Consider the following 16579-nt stretch of genomic DNA (forward strand, 5'->3'; position numbering starts at 1 on the left):
AAACGTTCGATTTCCCTGGATAGTATTCCGCTTTGAGGCCAATTTTGTGTTCTAAGCAGAACATCCAGAGTCTCTTGGCCAGGTTGGAAAGGTCGGCAGATTTCGTACCTCCCAATCGATTGATGTAGGCCACTGCGGAAACATTGTCCATCTTCAGGACAACCAACCTCCCCTGTAGGGAGCGCTAGAAACTCATAAGGACGTACAGACCAGCAGCAAGTTCGAGGAAATTTATGTGGTGAGATGACTCCTCCCGAGACCATACCCCTCCCGTATTCTGGTCTAGGAAACATGCACCCCAACCATGAAGGGAAGCGTCCGATTCCAACACAAAATCCGGTTCTGAACCAAAAATTACTTTCCCATTCCAAGCCTCCAGGTTTTTGAACCAGCAGACTAGTTCTGCTTTGGTCTCCAAATCTAGGGTGATTCGGTCCTGGTACCAGAGACCGGACCTCAAGGCCCTGCCTTTTATCCTTTGCAAGGCCCAGTAATTCAGAGGGCCTGGAAAGATCGCTTGGATGGAGGAAGATAAGAGACCCAGTAGTCTTGCCAGCTCCCTTAAGGGGATGTCCTCTTGTCTCAAGACATGTCGAATCTCTTTCCTGATCTTCGAGATTTTTGAAGGAGGTAAGAGGAGAAGACACTTGGAAGTGTCCAGAGTGAAACCCAGAAACTCCAATGATTTTGAAGGGGTTAGAATGGACTTCTCTTTGTTGATAATGAATCCTAGACTTTCTAGCAGATTCATAACCGTTTCCAGATCTAGGAGAATTTGATGGAGGTCTTGAGACATTATCAAGATGTCGTCAAGGTAAATAATAAGGCGGACGCCTCGTTCCCTCAGGAAGGAGGCTACTGCTCTCATAACCTTGATAAAGTATAAAGGAGCAGAAGAAAGCCCGAAAGGGGAGAGCCTGGAATTGGTAAAGGTGATTTTTCCATAGAAATTGCAGGAATGGCTGATGCATAACCGCCATTGGAATCGTGAAGTAGGCATCCTTCAAATCTAGTTTGACCAACCAGTCTTCTTTTTGGAGAAGATCTCTCAGGAGATGTATTCCTTCCATTTTGAAATGCCTGTAACCAAGAAATTTGTTGAGGCCCTTCAGATTTCTAACCGCTCTCCAACCTTTTTCTTTTTTCTCCACGAGGAACAGTGTACTTACAAAAGTTAAAGAATCCAAACGAACTTCTATTATCTCCCCTTTTTGAAGCATAGAGGAGATCTCTTCCTCTACTATTTTCTCTTTTTCTAGGGAAACCGGGACGTCCCTTGGTAAGGAAGCTTGAAACGGAGTTTGAACGAAATCTATCCTGAAGCCTTTCACTGTGGACAGAACCCAAGGATCCCGGGTTATTTCTTCCCATCTTTTTGAAAAAAGCTTGAGTCTGCCTCCCACCTTTAAGGGGATAGCAGGAGAAAGTAAGGGCGCAGGACTTACTTGGAGGATTCGAGGTGAATGAAGCTCGAGATCTTGCCCCTCTGGCTCGGTTTCCTCTTCCGCGATTGTAGACGAAAGGGGTGTTGAAGTTATATTGTTGATAGCCTCTTCCGAAGGGGCGTGATCTCTGGTATGGCCTCTGGTTAAATCGGCCGGAAGAAAGGCCCCTTCTTCCGGCCCTCCCAAAAAGATTATTGTTAAACACTCTCCTGATGTTATGTTGGGCTTTATCAAGTGCTGTGAAAGTAGACACGTACTTTCCAAGCGATTTTTATAAGCTCTTCCCCAAAAAGAAGGCCTTTCGGGTTTGAGGATGGCTCTTTTTCCGCCATGTCAGAAAGTTTAGGATCGAGCTTGTAAAGAATCAGTCTACGCCTTTTGGCGTTAATACTCGCATTGGCGTTGCCTAGAAGAATGAGGGCTCTTTGACTCCATCCTCTAAATAAATCTGTATTGAGGGGGGTGCCGTGAAGGTGGCACTCTTCTGCGGAGTCAAGTATCCTGGTAAGGGGCCCGTGGACATCTAATAGGTGGTCTTGGCAGCCTTTGAATGATTTTTCTAGGCCTTTCCTGGGATCGCGCCGAAGCCTGAAGAGGAATTTAATCAGTTCCGGATCTACATTAGGAGTATAGCATGCCTTTTCATCAATGGAGGGTCTAGAACACTCTGCCCGTAGTATGTTCCTCGTCTCCCTTTCAAGAGGGAATCGTATCCATTTCTTAATGAACTTCGAGACATGCTCTTGGAGAGACCATTGTGATGAAAGGGGGTGTTTTTAAATTCAGGGGGGAGAAAATCTCTTTCCCCTAAGTGATCTAGAATATTGTCTTTCGAGGAAGAAGTGGGTTCATCCTCCGTGTCGAATAGGCCAACATCCTCATCTAGGTCCAGAACATACTCGTCTGTATCGTCAGAATTGTCATCATTCGAGTTCCCGTTATAATGCTGAGCACCATGAGATATAGAGCCGCTTACGGCATCCGAGATATTTGGTGCTGCAAAGGGCACCCAAAGGTGACGAGTCGCTAGGGACAACCTTCTTACTTGAGGTGCGAACTTGAGGTGCGAAGACCTCCCAATTGCTTTGAGGTGCTAAGACTACCAATATCGCTAGAGGTGCTAGGACCCCCTGTCCTCGCTGGGACGTGAGGAGTGGTATAATTAGACTTCTTGGTGCGTTTTGCCACTCACAGGAAAGGCATCGCATGGAGTCTCATCACACACGTCTTCCTGAGAGGGAAGGGGTCTTTTATAAGGTGTGACCTGGGCAAGGGTCTCCAACATACAAGGCTTCATCTCTCTTTGGATTAGAAGTCGAAACCCTTCTCTATCAAAATTAGGGAGCGCGGTATTATTCAATTCCAACTCAGTCAGATAAATTCTCCATATTAATATTCTTTCTCTCTTTTTAAAAATAAATAAGTAATAATTATTCACCCCCTTTTCTTAATTATATAAAATATATCTGGCTTATCAAAGGCTAGATCTTTATTTTCTAATATATATATGGCTTATTTAAAGGCAAGGACTCTATTTCCCAATATAAAATATTTTACTATATATATATATCTTATTTAAAAGAAAGGACTCTATTTAGCAATATAAAAGGCTAATGAAAGGCAAGATTCCTATTTACTCTTGTGTGTTAATAACAATTTGCTAAAATAGCGTTAAAAACTTGCAGCAGAAGGACCGAGCAGCTGATTTTCCAACTGTCGGCGTTGAAAGAGGAAAGTCCCTTGGCGAGACACGCACGAAGCGTGCCTCCTGCCAGGGATCTTTCCTCTAATGTTAGTCTTGGAGGAATGGGTCCGCCGCGGTGATCATGTCAAAATCACTCGGGCGGCCGACGAACGAAGGAGGAGAGCGGAGGCAATGCGCGAAGCGCTCCTCTTCAGCAGCGTTAAATACAGACGAAGGTAATGCTAGAAGTGCTGCTCTCACTCAAGCGATCAGTATAGGTGAGGCGCTCCTTCTGACAAAAGCGCTGAGGATACTCAACGTCTCAGCGAGCAAGGGGGAGGTTACTGAAAAATGACCATATTAGTGAAATAAACAGAGAAGGTAGTAAGCTACTTATCTGCTTGGAGCCGCATTTAAAAGATGCAGATGGTTGCTATGTTATGTCTCTTAGTTTATCTCAATGTTCTTTTGGAACCTTTGTATTATGACTATGTGTCTGCTTGGAACTGAAATTAAAAGTCATTGCATAATGTAACCTCCGTTCTTGTTATGAAATTAAGTATGTACAAATAAGAAAGCAACAATAAGTAAATATTTTCTATATTTGAAAGTGCTTTATAGACAATACTTTAATTTTTGAGCATTTATATGGCATATGCTTGTGTTTGTATTTTTGTGTATTATTTTGATGTCCAAATAATAGAAATTGCTTAAGCCGGGGTCCCCAGCTTCCAATAATGACCAGTGGGGTCCTCCTGATTCCAGTCATGATTCAGTGGGGGTCCACAGAAGTTAAGAGCTACTCTATAATTGAAGACACTGTAATTAGACTAAAAATTGAAAGCAATGATTTATATTTTAAAAGTTCACAACTGTTCATTATGACATGGAATGAAGTAGTCACCCTACCTGTGTCTCCTGCGCATTGGGGTACCAGACTTATATGGGTTTTCTATGGATTTGAGGAGGAATCTATGCACCGGGCAGCAATGGGGTGGGGGCTTCTATGGTGTTGAATATGAAATTTGGGCCTGGAGTTGAAGGAAAGCATACCAGCTCTAGACATTTCTTAAACTAAGACCCATGGAAATCCAGGGTGATATGGCTTGTCTGAAACACAATTTCTTCACTTCTCTGTAGCGGAAAACTCCTGAAATTCAGGCAAACAGCAAATGTCCTATTCCCCAACGTTCCCACACATCTCTTTATAACAATGGTACCCCATGTGTCAGTGTGCCTATTCCACTTGGCAGGAGTTGGCCATAAGTTTGTACATTTCAGCACCATATGTTCAAAGTTTTGGTCTGTTCCTGCCTATTACAGGAGACCCACCCACAGCTGTGAGATACTGTTTTTATGAATTGAAGTGTCAGAACATTGTGTGGTAGACATTGCTTTTCCCCTCAAATTCTAGTACTTAGTGCCAAAAAATGAGGACGTTTTATGTTTTATAACCAAGTTTGATGTTTGCAAAGTATTCTTACTTAAAAAACAAACAAAATGGAAGCCGCACCACCCAGGCATCCTCTGGGTGTCTGTTTTTCAGAAATGTCTGATTCTGAGAGTTTGTTAGGTCCCTGCTCACCCCAAGCGCAAGCTCTGCAGCCACCCACAGTACTTTTGGTACTATTTTAATTGAGAGACGTGCGAGAATGTTGGATGTTAAGTAGTTTGCTATTATCTGTTGGAGTTCTCAGTGTGTGTGGATTTATTTTGTAAATCGATGTCCACAAACTTTTTGGGGGAAAAAAATCTTCAAGCACTCCTTGCTTCATGTGAATCCATAAATTCAAATTCCAGGGTACTTTTCATTTTTATAACTTTCCTTCATCTTCAGTTTCTTTCTATAAAGTGTTTGGTATTATAAAATGATCCATGGATGTACATAGTGAAAAAACAGTATAAGGCACTGGTCGAGTGCAGGCCTTTGAACAAACTATGAACACTACACATTTCTGCGACAAGAGTTGGACCGATTAAATGGTGAAAACCATGAATTCACCACCCCTGCATCAATACTTTCTTTTATGTACACCAACAATACCATGATAATGAACGCTTCCTGAACTAAGAAAGGGCTTTATAACTGGTGCCACCAATTGTATTTTATTTGCACTAGTTAGTCTTCAACAAATATTGTAATATGGATTGTATGACCGAACTACGAATGCCTAAATAATGCATGCGTTTACAATGCAAGCGTAACAACGACTATTCCTGAACAATGCAAGTCTAAACCACGCATGCCTAAAGTACACAAATATATTAAAACACATTAAACATACCTGAATCACGCATACTTTTACCATGCATCACTTAACCAGGCATACGGTTATAACGCACACAATCAAGTACATTGAAAATGCTGTCCTTTAAAAGTAATTCTTTTTTTTTTTTTTTTTACATTTGTTTCCATCTAAATTATTAAAGTACACGCAGCTGTTATACTTTCTCTAACTATTTTAAAAAACACAACTTTTAGGGGAAAATGTAGAGAAATGCACATTTTAATACAGATACGGGTTTCGAGGTATCCCGATTTATCAGTAGTCCTTCCTTTATTTTTGTGAAGCATTACATGTTCACCCTGTATGAAATGGCTGATTTTTTACGCCTAGATGGCAAAAAAACTCCTTTTTTTTTTTTACGTTCAAAATAAATAGTAATTCTCACACAAACTAAAGCTGTCCAAAACTTTTTTTTTTAAGTTATGGGACACCGCAAAAAACGATATATAAACTGAAGTTCACCATTTTGTAGTCAGTGGTACATTGACTTAAGGCCTGATTTTGAGGGCTGGCGGACCACCACCGACAGTCCGTCGTCCAACCATAGCGGCCGTCGGACCCACAGTGGTCTGTGGGCAGCCTGCCACCTCTGACAGGATTAGTTATCCCAACAGGACAGAGGTTCAGATTTGTAGTCCTGAATGGTGGCGGTGCAGAGTCACGCACTGCCATCAGGATTACATGGTGGGAAGACTGCCATTACAAGGCTGTTGGAAACAGAATTTGGGGAGCCCAAACAGGGCCCATGTTCGCACAGTGGCCACACAGCTCCATGCACCACATGGTGCATGGCACACTGTTCATGGATGTGCTGCTTTTCACAGCGGCTTGTGCTCTTGTGCCCTTTTCCTGGGCAGCAGCACAAGTCCTCTTGAAAAGGAGCACTTTGCAATTCCCACCCCCAACATAATGCAGCAGTTGGACCGCTAACTGCTTGTCAGGCGGTCTCCTGACAGCTGTGATAGCGGGCGGCAGTCTAACGGCCTACTATCCGAATCAGGCCCTTAGTGCACGACCACACGCACCGTTAGGAGCTGAAAACTGTCAGCCACTGTCTGTGGAAAATACTGCCTTTCAGCTACAGCTTAAGAATATCTGTATTAAGCAAAAGCTCATTTTATGCCTCAACATGTATTGAGTTAGTATTTTTATAATATTTTACAAACTTTGCACAAAATTAATTCAGAGGACAGTTTGAGTAAATTACACATCCTGAAGGTATATACTCTCTAATTTATTGCATTGCCACCGTCTTATATGTATTTTCCATTTTTTGGGGGGCAAACTCAAACCACAAACGTTTAATTTTTGCAGAATAGTTGTAGAACTTTATTTCAGAGATTAAACTATCAATTCTAAGACACCATTTGTAATACCTCAGGTCAATTGTTGTACTCTATCCAGAATATACAAAATAGATAAATAACTGTAGCAGAAGGTTTACCTCAAAGCAGCTGCTGGACAGTGACTGGGTGTAAGCTAGTATTCATAATCTGCCGGGTGATTACCTCACGGCAGGTGCTGGACAGTGACTGGGTGTAAGCTAGTATTCATAATCTGCCGGGTGATTACCTCACGGCAGGTGCTGGACAGTGACCAAGAGGCAAAATTAGTATTCTTTTTCTGCTGGGTACTTCCCTCAGGGCAGATGCTGGACAGTGACTGGTGAGCAATATTATTATTCCAAATCCGAGTACTTACCTCAGGGCAGGTGCTGGACAGTAACAAGGGGGCAAAATTACTATTATATTAGAGATGGGTACTTATCTCAGGGCAGGTGCTGGATAGAGGCTGAGAGGCAAAATAACTATTTTTACTCTGCCGTGTTCTTACCTCTGGGCAGGAGCTGTAGGAGTGAAGGAGGGGCACAATTATTATTCTAACTCTGCTGTGTACTTACCACAGGGCAAATGCTCAATAGTGATAGGGGGCAAAATTACTATGCTAACTCCACCATGTACATACCTCAGGGCAGGTGTTGGTCAGTGACTGATGGTCAGAATTGCTATTCTTACTCTACGGGATACGTAGCCCAGGGCAGGTGCTGGACAGTGACTGGGGGCAAAATTACTATTCGTACTCCACCAAGTACTTACCTCCGGGCACGCACTGTATAGTTATTGAGGTTTAAAATTCTTATTCTAACTCCGTTGGGTACTTACCTCAGGGCAGGTGTTGGACAGTGATCGCGAGCGCAAATTTACTATTCTTACTCTGCTGGGTACTTACCTCATGGCAGCTGCTGGACAGTGACGCAAAATTACTATTATCACTGCACCGGATGCTTACATCAGGGAAGGTACTGGAAAGTGACTGGGGGGCAAAATTAATATTCTATCTCCACCGGGTACTTACCTCAAGGCAGGAGCTGGATAGTGACTGGTGTGCAGAAAATTACTTAACAACACTATTAATTCTAATCGTTTTTTCTTTCATCCATACAGACTTTGCCTTCCAAAAAAAGAATAGGAATTGTTTCCAAGGACATAACCTTTGTCACAGCTAGTATTCAAAATTCAAAGTAAGTGTAGAAAAAATACAATCAGAATGAAAACAAAACAAACTATCATAACATTTTCATATTTTAAAATTGTATTTTTCTCTTTTTCACAGAAGTATTGCAAGTCCAAAAGTGGCAGTTTCTTCTTTATCGTTTTTAAATTACTTGGACAGCAACCCGACTCTCCATTCAGCCAACAAATCAAAAGCCACATTATCCTCAGGTATTTCAAAAGTCAAAATCCTAAACCATAAAGTTAACAATGCTCCAAACACTCTATGAATCTTTAAAATTTTTTAACTTCCACAGGGTTTTAAACTGTTCTCTTTCTTCACAGGCTACAACTATAAACAATGGTTACTTACCTCAGGGCAGGTGGTGGACAGTGATTGGGGGCAAAATTACTTTACCTACTCTGCCAGGTACTTGCCTCAGGAGCAAAAGGAACAAACAATGGATGAAATGCTGAACAACGCAAACATTCACCCCAGTCACAAAGATCAAGGTTTAATTGATCGTTCTTTTGCTCACCACGCCACCCCAGTTTTAATCCAGCCATATGCAAAACAGTCTTGACCCTGTTCCTCATGGGAACAGTCCAGCCCGAAGGGCCAACTCAGGTCCTTCCTGGACTGGAGACAAGCCTCCTGGGACCGGTTTCGGGACGCCCCCTCATCTGCCAAGCAAGCTTGAATCCAATGGCACAGTGAGCAACGGACCCATTTCTGCGCATACCCATCCCCCTTGGAGAAAAGTGCTACGCAAACATACGGACGGAATGCTGAATAAATCATACATTCCTCCCCCCTTCCCCCTCCCACACCTCCCCCCCCCCCCCCTCCAAGGCAAGAGACAGTGACTGAAGGGCAAATTACTATTCTACCTCCGCCGGGTACTTACCTCAAGGCAGGTGCTGGACAATGGCTGGGGGTAAAATTGCTATTCTAACTCTACTAGGTACTTACCCCAGGGCAGGTGCTGGACAGTGACTGAGGGGCAAAATTACATAATAAAACACTATTCATTCTTATCCTTTTTCCTTTCACCTATACGTTCTTTACTTTCCCAAAAATAAAAGGCTTTGCTTCTAAGTGCAAATCAAATTTCACAACTAGTTTTAAAAATTCAAAGTGCAGAAAAAAACCAATGACCATGCAAACAAAACCAACATACAATCTCAAACGTTTTTCCACAGAAGTATTGCAAATTCAAAAGCGCCAGTTTCTTTCTTATTGCAGTAAATATCTCGGGCAACAATCCAACTCTTTATTCATCCAACAAGGTGAAAACCAATCACCATCGGGTAATGGGAAACTCTTTAAAAATTCAAACCCTAAGCCATAAAGTTAGCAATCCACCAAAGCAGTCAATGGAACTTACAATTTTTAACTCCAGCAGGATTTTTAACTGTTATCTTTCTCCACAGGCAAAATAAATAACATATGCACGTTTCTTTCTCCAGGCAAAACAACACAAGTCTACAGTTAAAAAAAGTCGAGACATACATTTTTCTTTCTTCTTTTTTTTTTCAACAGATTTACCAGCAATGGCTACAGCACACCAAGCAAATTATATAAAATCATCACATACAAGAAATAAGCTTTTAAAGTTTGGAGACTATCTCTACTGTAAGGAAAGATTTACTGAGCCCCGGAGTAATTGGAGGTGTGTGCAATATTTTTCTTCCCATTGTACAGGCAGAGTAGTTACTCTGGAAGATACCGTTGTTAGGACAACCGAGCATAACCACCCTTCCTCTGCAATGGAAATTGAAGTATTAAAAAATGTACAACAAATAAAACAGCTAGCACACACCTCCAATGAACTCTGTGGATCAATCCGTATTGAGGGAGGTAGCACAAAACATTCCCATACACATTGCTAGTAGCATGCCCACCATACCCAGCCTTGGGAGAATGGTCCAGAGGCAAAAACTCGAAAGTAATCCCCACCGTATAGCCCCACCCCCCCAAACCAATGGAGATAATAATATCCCCCCTCAACTAACTGTAGCTTTCTCCAATGTACTTTTCCAGCTGCATGGCAATGAAAACCCTAAAAAAATAATCTTAAATATTAGCACATCCTATAACCTAGTTACACTAGAGAATGGTCCAATTTGGATGATGGATGGCACGTTTAAGTCCACACCCCTTCCATTCACCCAAATTTATAAAACTCATGCCAACATAATTAACTGTCCCATTAGTGTGTACCTTACTCCCTGACAAACAATCCTCAACTAACACTGAGTTTTTAACAGTGGTTTAATCCAAAATTATCAATAAAAGTGACAATAGATTGAATTGACATTGATTAATAAAGTCCTAAAATTGTACCCTGATACCCAAATTCAAGCACTTTTTTTTCCACTTTTCTCATGCGTATTGGAGAAAAATAAAACCTCCTTAGTTGAGGATTCCTTGGCAAGCAGTACGCTGCAATAAGACTTAAGGAAATTGACTGCATTTATGTTTTACACCTCCTGACAGTGTAGATGAGTTCTACACTTCAATTACTGAATCAGAATTTTTGACACAAAGCAAAGACAAATTGGCAGCATTACTAAATAACTTTGAAGATACATAGATTGGCTTTCTAAGCAGGTTGGGGGCGAAGGAGGAAGCTAAGGTTTCCCTTTAAATGGTGAAACCGCTGCACGACCTGTTTAGACGGTGGTGCGAAAACTAACAATGCCATAGGAGGATGGCGCAATTCCTTCATCAAATCAATTGGCAAACATCACTCAAACCTCCATTGTTTCTTGGAAAATTTGCAAAAGGATCAACGTTTCCAAGAAATGAGACTTGCGCAGTCACTGCCAGGTAGCCTGCACCCACGAGTGTCCCAAAAAGTAAAGAAATGTCTAAAAGACTCTTGGGAAAAATTCAACAATTTTCATGATGGTGGCTGCAGACTACCTTGACAGTCTTGCATACATATTACATTTATAACCATTACTAACCACTACCTACATTACTTGCCAGCTTTAAAACCACAATACAATTCATTTGATATTTTTCCAATTTTTTTAAATTCTAAATTAAATTAATTTTGGGGTTCCTATCTGAAGTGGTTTTCTTTTTTTCGACCATTGCTGACAAAATTCCACATCAGTAAATTAAAACCACATCCCAAAATATTAAGTGTTCTAAAAAATTTTTTTCGCTGCGTCCATCTACGTAAAAACACCATATCCAAAGAGACATGGCCCCCCCCAACCCAAAAAATCAAGACAGTGACCCCAATCACTATGTTTAAGAAAAAAAAAATCCAAATCCTGAATATTTCTTCACTCCCAGACGTCTTCTCTTCTGCAATATTCTGCTTGTCCTTTGTCTAAAAAGTAAAATCCCCCTTTAAAAGATGGCACTCCTTTTCCCAAAATTCAAAAACGTTGCAGGCGTCCAATGCGTTGTTCTACTTTAAATATGGTAAATTTAAAATGGCAAAACATTTGCATTCCAATCGAACAGCCATGTGGTCTTTTTCTTCTTTCAGTAAAAAAAATGTAATCGGCAAAAAAAAGTGATAATCTTTTAATTGCCAACTATTTTAAAACTTTATTTGGAGAAAAGCAACCGTCCTGACGTGGACATGCACGTACAACCTGTATGAGAATTAAAATGTGGTTAAAGCATCATTAGCATTTACATTTTTACTACCTGTAATCTAACTACCTCCCCCCCTTTCTCATTACAGTAGACATAGCCACCTATACACTTCTAATTAAAACTTAAATTGTATTCTTACCTGGCCGAAGGTATTAAAATTAATACCGGAGTATTAATACACCTCCCCACCCATAACCGCTATATCTCTTGCTTCCCACCCGTTTAGAAGAGTATTACAGTATTATGTAAAATAAATTGAGTTTAATTGTGAAATTAAATGTAACTAAATTTGTACCCCTATAAATTAATGCTCTGTTATTAAAACTAATACCTGTGTATTAATACTTTTCCCCACCCATAGCCCATATATCCCATGCACCCCGTCCCTAAAGGAGTGTTACAGTTTTTAAAAATATTGTTTAAGTTTAATCGTAAAACTGAGTTTAAATATATTTCACCCTTAAAAATAGAAACACAGGTATTACAATGAATACCGTATGAACACACTTTACCACCCTAATTAAGTTTTATAAATTAATGTAAATTACAAATATTGATATTACAATTTAAAAAATCGTAAATCATTCATTGTATTAAAATATAATATATCAAAAATAAATTATTATATTAATACATTAAAAACCAATCAACCTTTAAATAACAACTTCAAAAACACATCCTTACCAAAATGCATGATTCAGACCTGCATTGTTCAAGAAATTGTGTGGTTAAGGCATGCGTTGTTTAGACTGGCCCATAGTTCTGACTGCATGGTTAAGATACTGCGTGATTAGGACTTGATGTTTTAGGCCATTTCCCCGAATTTTGTCATACAAGAAAAACACCTAATATCCAGGTTTGAATGCAGTATTTTTGTAAAATATGCATTTGTTGACAGCACACATCTTTATAAATATGACATTAAAGTTGCAAGTCTTGCATACTTTCTGACAAATTATTTCTGTTGTAAACTTATGCAAAAATAAAATAATGTACATGTATTCTGTATAACTTCAAACAGCACGAATATTTAGGTTGGGGTGTTTCTAGTACTAATTATAAAGCATAACCCTAAATTAGTGCAGGCATCAATATATAGATACATTATGTTAATTATATTTCTCCTACTCTATCGCTGTCACAACATTAAAATCTTTACTTCTCTAGAGTATTCTTTAACAGCTTTGGAAATGTAAGCATTCGCCATTGTTTTCCTTGATGTGGTGGTAGCATTTTTATTAGCCTGAAAGCTGATGCCTGCTGAAGGGAATAATTTCCATTGCGTCTTTACTGATTTTCCCCCCACCCACCTCCCCATACACACGCTTGATATTCAACTGGCAGGATAGCTGGGGGACCCCCTGTTTGTTTTGGATGAGGGTGGTGAAACCAGTTTTAAAAGTGCCTAAGACGTTTCTGCAGTATGAAAGGGACATTCAACGTTCCTGGTTTTACGTTTTAAATTTGCCCGATAAATCTATTTATGCCTAATGTGCATGCATGTTTATGCACTACGGTTAGGCTTGCTTGTATGGCGACAGATTAAAGAATACAAATTAGTGTTTATTGAGAGCACAGGCACTACCTTTGTTTGCTTATTTATTAAAATGCTGTATGTATACATCAAAGCCTAAAGAAGCATACAATGTTTTTAATGGAGCCAGTTTAATGCAGTTTACCAAAAATAAATTTTTTCTGAATCACAGAATTCTGGTTTTGCCTAACATTTTGGAACAGACGAACATATTGGAAAGAGTAATCCAAATCGAGCTGCAGGGGGCCTTGCCTGACCTGCCAAGATGGCAGATGCACTTTAGGTTTGCTCCCAGACCACCTCTGGCATCTGCCTCGCTGCTGTCCTAACCTTCTTTCTGAGACATCAGTAGAGAACCTTGCGGGTGCCATCTGCGGATCAAGGTACTTGGGTGCTGGATGAAGCTGTGCTTTAGGTACGGACCTCGCCAACCTCGAGGATACCAACCTGGTGCCTGGTCTTTGCACTTGACATTGAGAAGTGACTATACAATACTAAATATTTCCCTCATAGCCCATTCCTCAATGTCAAGCGTTATTATCAGTAGCATCCCTCTTACAGAGATTCGCTAGCAATAGACCACACCGTTTTATATTGCTATGTTTGGAAGTTGTTCTTCTAAATATGTTTTTTTAATTTTAATGGGTCCCTGTACAAACAAATCAAGGGCAAAAGTATGGGGGCTTCTTGTGCGCCAAGTGTGGCAAATACCTACGTGGGGGAGTGGGAGCTGAGGAATATTTTTAATGAAACTGCCCCTTTTTTTAATAAATGTTTTTTATGGAAACGTTTCATTTTTTGTGTGGAGAGGCTTCACGCGAGTGATAAGAACCTAAAATTCACGGCAAATTACAGTTCTAGTAAGGTGGAATTTCTGGATATCACGATTGATGGTACAAGTGGGAATTTACAGGTCTGTCTTTTTAGAAAGCCCACGGCCAAAAATACGATATTGCAATTCGGGAGTTTCCATCCTAACTGCCAAAAGAATTCAATCCCCTTCGGGGAATTTCTCCGTGTTCGACGGAATTGTACAAACGTAGATGACTTTCATTTACACGGGGATGCGCTCAAGAAACGACTATTAAGTCGAGGGTATCCACATCGCCTTGTACATCATGCCTACAAGAGGGCAAAATACTATGACAGGGAGGCATTACTACAAGGCACGAAACGTGTCCTGCGCGGTCAAATTACATGCTTTATTAATCACTCAGCACTTAATTTTAAAATAAAAAATGCGATTAATAAAAATTGGAGAATCCTGAATACGGATGAAAAAGAAACTCCGCTTCCTCGACCTCTAATAGTTTACCGGAGGAATCGGAACCTCAGGGATCTGTTGGTTCAAATGAGGAATAAGCCTAAGAATTCTGAACACCAAACTACTATTACTGGCCTACCTGTGATACTTGGAAACCACAGAGGTGGCTCCTGCCATGCCTGTGACGCAGCTTTGGTCACAGATTCTTTCAGCTACAATAACGTCGATGTGAAATTGAGACATCTCACCAATTGCAGAAGTAGTAATATAATTTATATACTCTTCTGTCCGTGTGGGCTGGCATATTTGGGAGAGACGAGCCGCCAATTTCGCTTTAGATTTAGCGAACATAAGTCCGCCGTTAGGACTAAGAAAGTCTCTGCACCACTGGTACTACATTTTCTGGATACACAACATATGGAATCAGAATTAAAGTGGTGCACAATAGAGAAAATCCAGAACCGAATGGGTGAACTCAACAAAATGACACGTAAGAAACGTGAAACCTTTTGGATCTTTCATCTGGATTGTATCCGTAAAGGATTAAAGGACAATATAGCGTGGTATGCCACTAAAGCTTAAATATCTTTGGGCAGGTAGGTCTCTACTAGCAGTTACAATCCACAAAAATCATGTCATATGAGGATGCTAGGAGAAGTTGTGGTCAGTAATAAGAGTGTGGAGTCATTAAAACTCAGTGATCTGTTCCTTGATGTCATCATGAATTGGTGATATGTGACCTATGCAGTATAGTACATTAATTAATTAATTGTGGGTTTCTAAAGCGCTAGAATCGACTCCCGAAGGAGTATCCCTGCGCTGTAGACCGCTGGGGAACCCGTCCTGGCTTTCCCTGTGAGATGGTCCCTACTGGGTATCTCCAAGGAGAAACCAGGCATCCCCGGCGTATGTGGGGGGCCGTTGTGGAGATGAGGCAAGCTAATGCCCAGAGTTGCCGAGTGTGATTGCTGGTTAGAGTAGGCACCGAGGTGAGAATTATCGAGTCCGCTGACCCTGGTCCACGACCCTGCCGCGTTGGGGATAGAACCCTGGTCCCAGGCAGTCCTCTGCTTCCGGGTCTGCCGCCTCTAACCAGTGAGCCACACCACTCCCTAGGGTGAATAAGTTTATACTTTGGGGGTCATTAGGATGACGGGCGGACTTAGTCCGCCCGCCATCCTATCGGAATTCGGGACCGCCCGCCATAAGGGCGGGGGTCCAGTGGCGGGCACATCCTGCATTGTTAGCATTGTGGCGGGCGGTGCCACCACCCGCCACAATGCTAAAAATCCATTACAGCATTTGCATAAACAAAGCGGCAGGCACCGCGCGGTGCCTGCTGCAAATGAAGGGGGGTACCACAGGTACCCCCCGTGTGCAACCCCCACCCCTCCTTCACTCTGGGGGCCCTCAGGGGGCCCCCAGAGTGAAGACCGCATGCCTGCCACGGAAAGGCATGTCGGAAAGCCCATGCTAATATGGCTGGCGGTGTCTAATAGATACCGCCACTATATTAAACATTTTCCGCCCCGGCCGCAAGGCGACCGGGGCGGAAAAGCGGCGGCCGGTCTTTCCGTCTGCCGCGGTCCCCCCGCCATTCTAATATGGCGGGGGGAATTCTGGAATGTCGGGCGGATTGCCCCCGCCAGGCCGGCGGTGGCTACCACCAGCCTGGCGGGGGCAATCCGCCCGACATCATTATGGGCCCCTTAATGTCATCGGTTATTCAGTTATTTTGCGGACAGTAGAAGATGAATTATTTTCCTTTGTCTAATCCAACTTTGTTATATGAAGTAATAACCTCTTCTTCTTATGGATATTTTTATGCCATTATTGAAACTGAGGTACGTCTGTTATATGGGCTTGTTTCTGTAAATTGCCAACTTGAATCGCTCCCTCTTTGCAAGGCCGCGTAGTCTTTTCTCTATGTTTATTGGAGGACACGCTTGGTGGGGGTTACAATGGAAGGAAACTTGTTTTCTTGCAAGGGAGATTCTCATTTCAAGAACATTGATTTATATAGACCAGGTTGACTGTGATGGGTTAATTTATATGGATTCTTGAATTATAGTAGTTACTCGTTATTTTAATATGGTGATTAGGGCATGCATAAGAGTAGTCCTCGCTCTATGTACACTGCAGCCCACACGGAAGTAGTCACATTTGTGCTATATCGTCTGTCAGGGCGGCCACTTTTTTTTTTTTTTTTTTTTTTTTTTTTTTAACAAGAGGGGTCTTTTGAATAAACAG

General features: G+C 41.5%; 1 protein-coding gene across 3 annotated transcripts in view; it reads left to right on the forward strand.

The window, feature by feature from the left end:
• The window catches only part of UBP1 (upstream binding protein 1), a 550328-nt gene that overhangs the window by 9012 nt on the left and 524737 nt on the right, over positions 1-16579 (forward strand). Inside the window, exons 2-3 of one of the 3 annotated variants that reach the window (XM_078688332.1) lie at positions 7862-7938; positions 8031-8140. The exons of the other annotated variants lie outside the window; for them this stretch is intronic. The gene's annotated coding sequence lies outside the window, so the exon portion shown is untranslated. The remainder of the gene's footprint in view (positions 1-7861; positions 7939-8030; positions 8141-16579) is intronic. 3 annotated transcript variants of the gene reach the window in all.

This window comes from Lissotriton helveticus, chromosome 4_1, assembly GCF_964261635.1.
Source record: "Lissotriton helveticus chromosome 4_1, aLisHel1.1, whole genome shotgun sequence".
NCBI classification, from domain to species: Eukaryota; Metazoa; Chordata; class Amphibia; order Caudata; family Salamandridae; genus Lissotriton; species Lissotriton helveticus.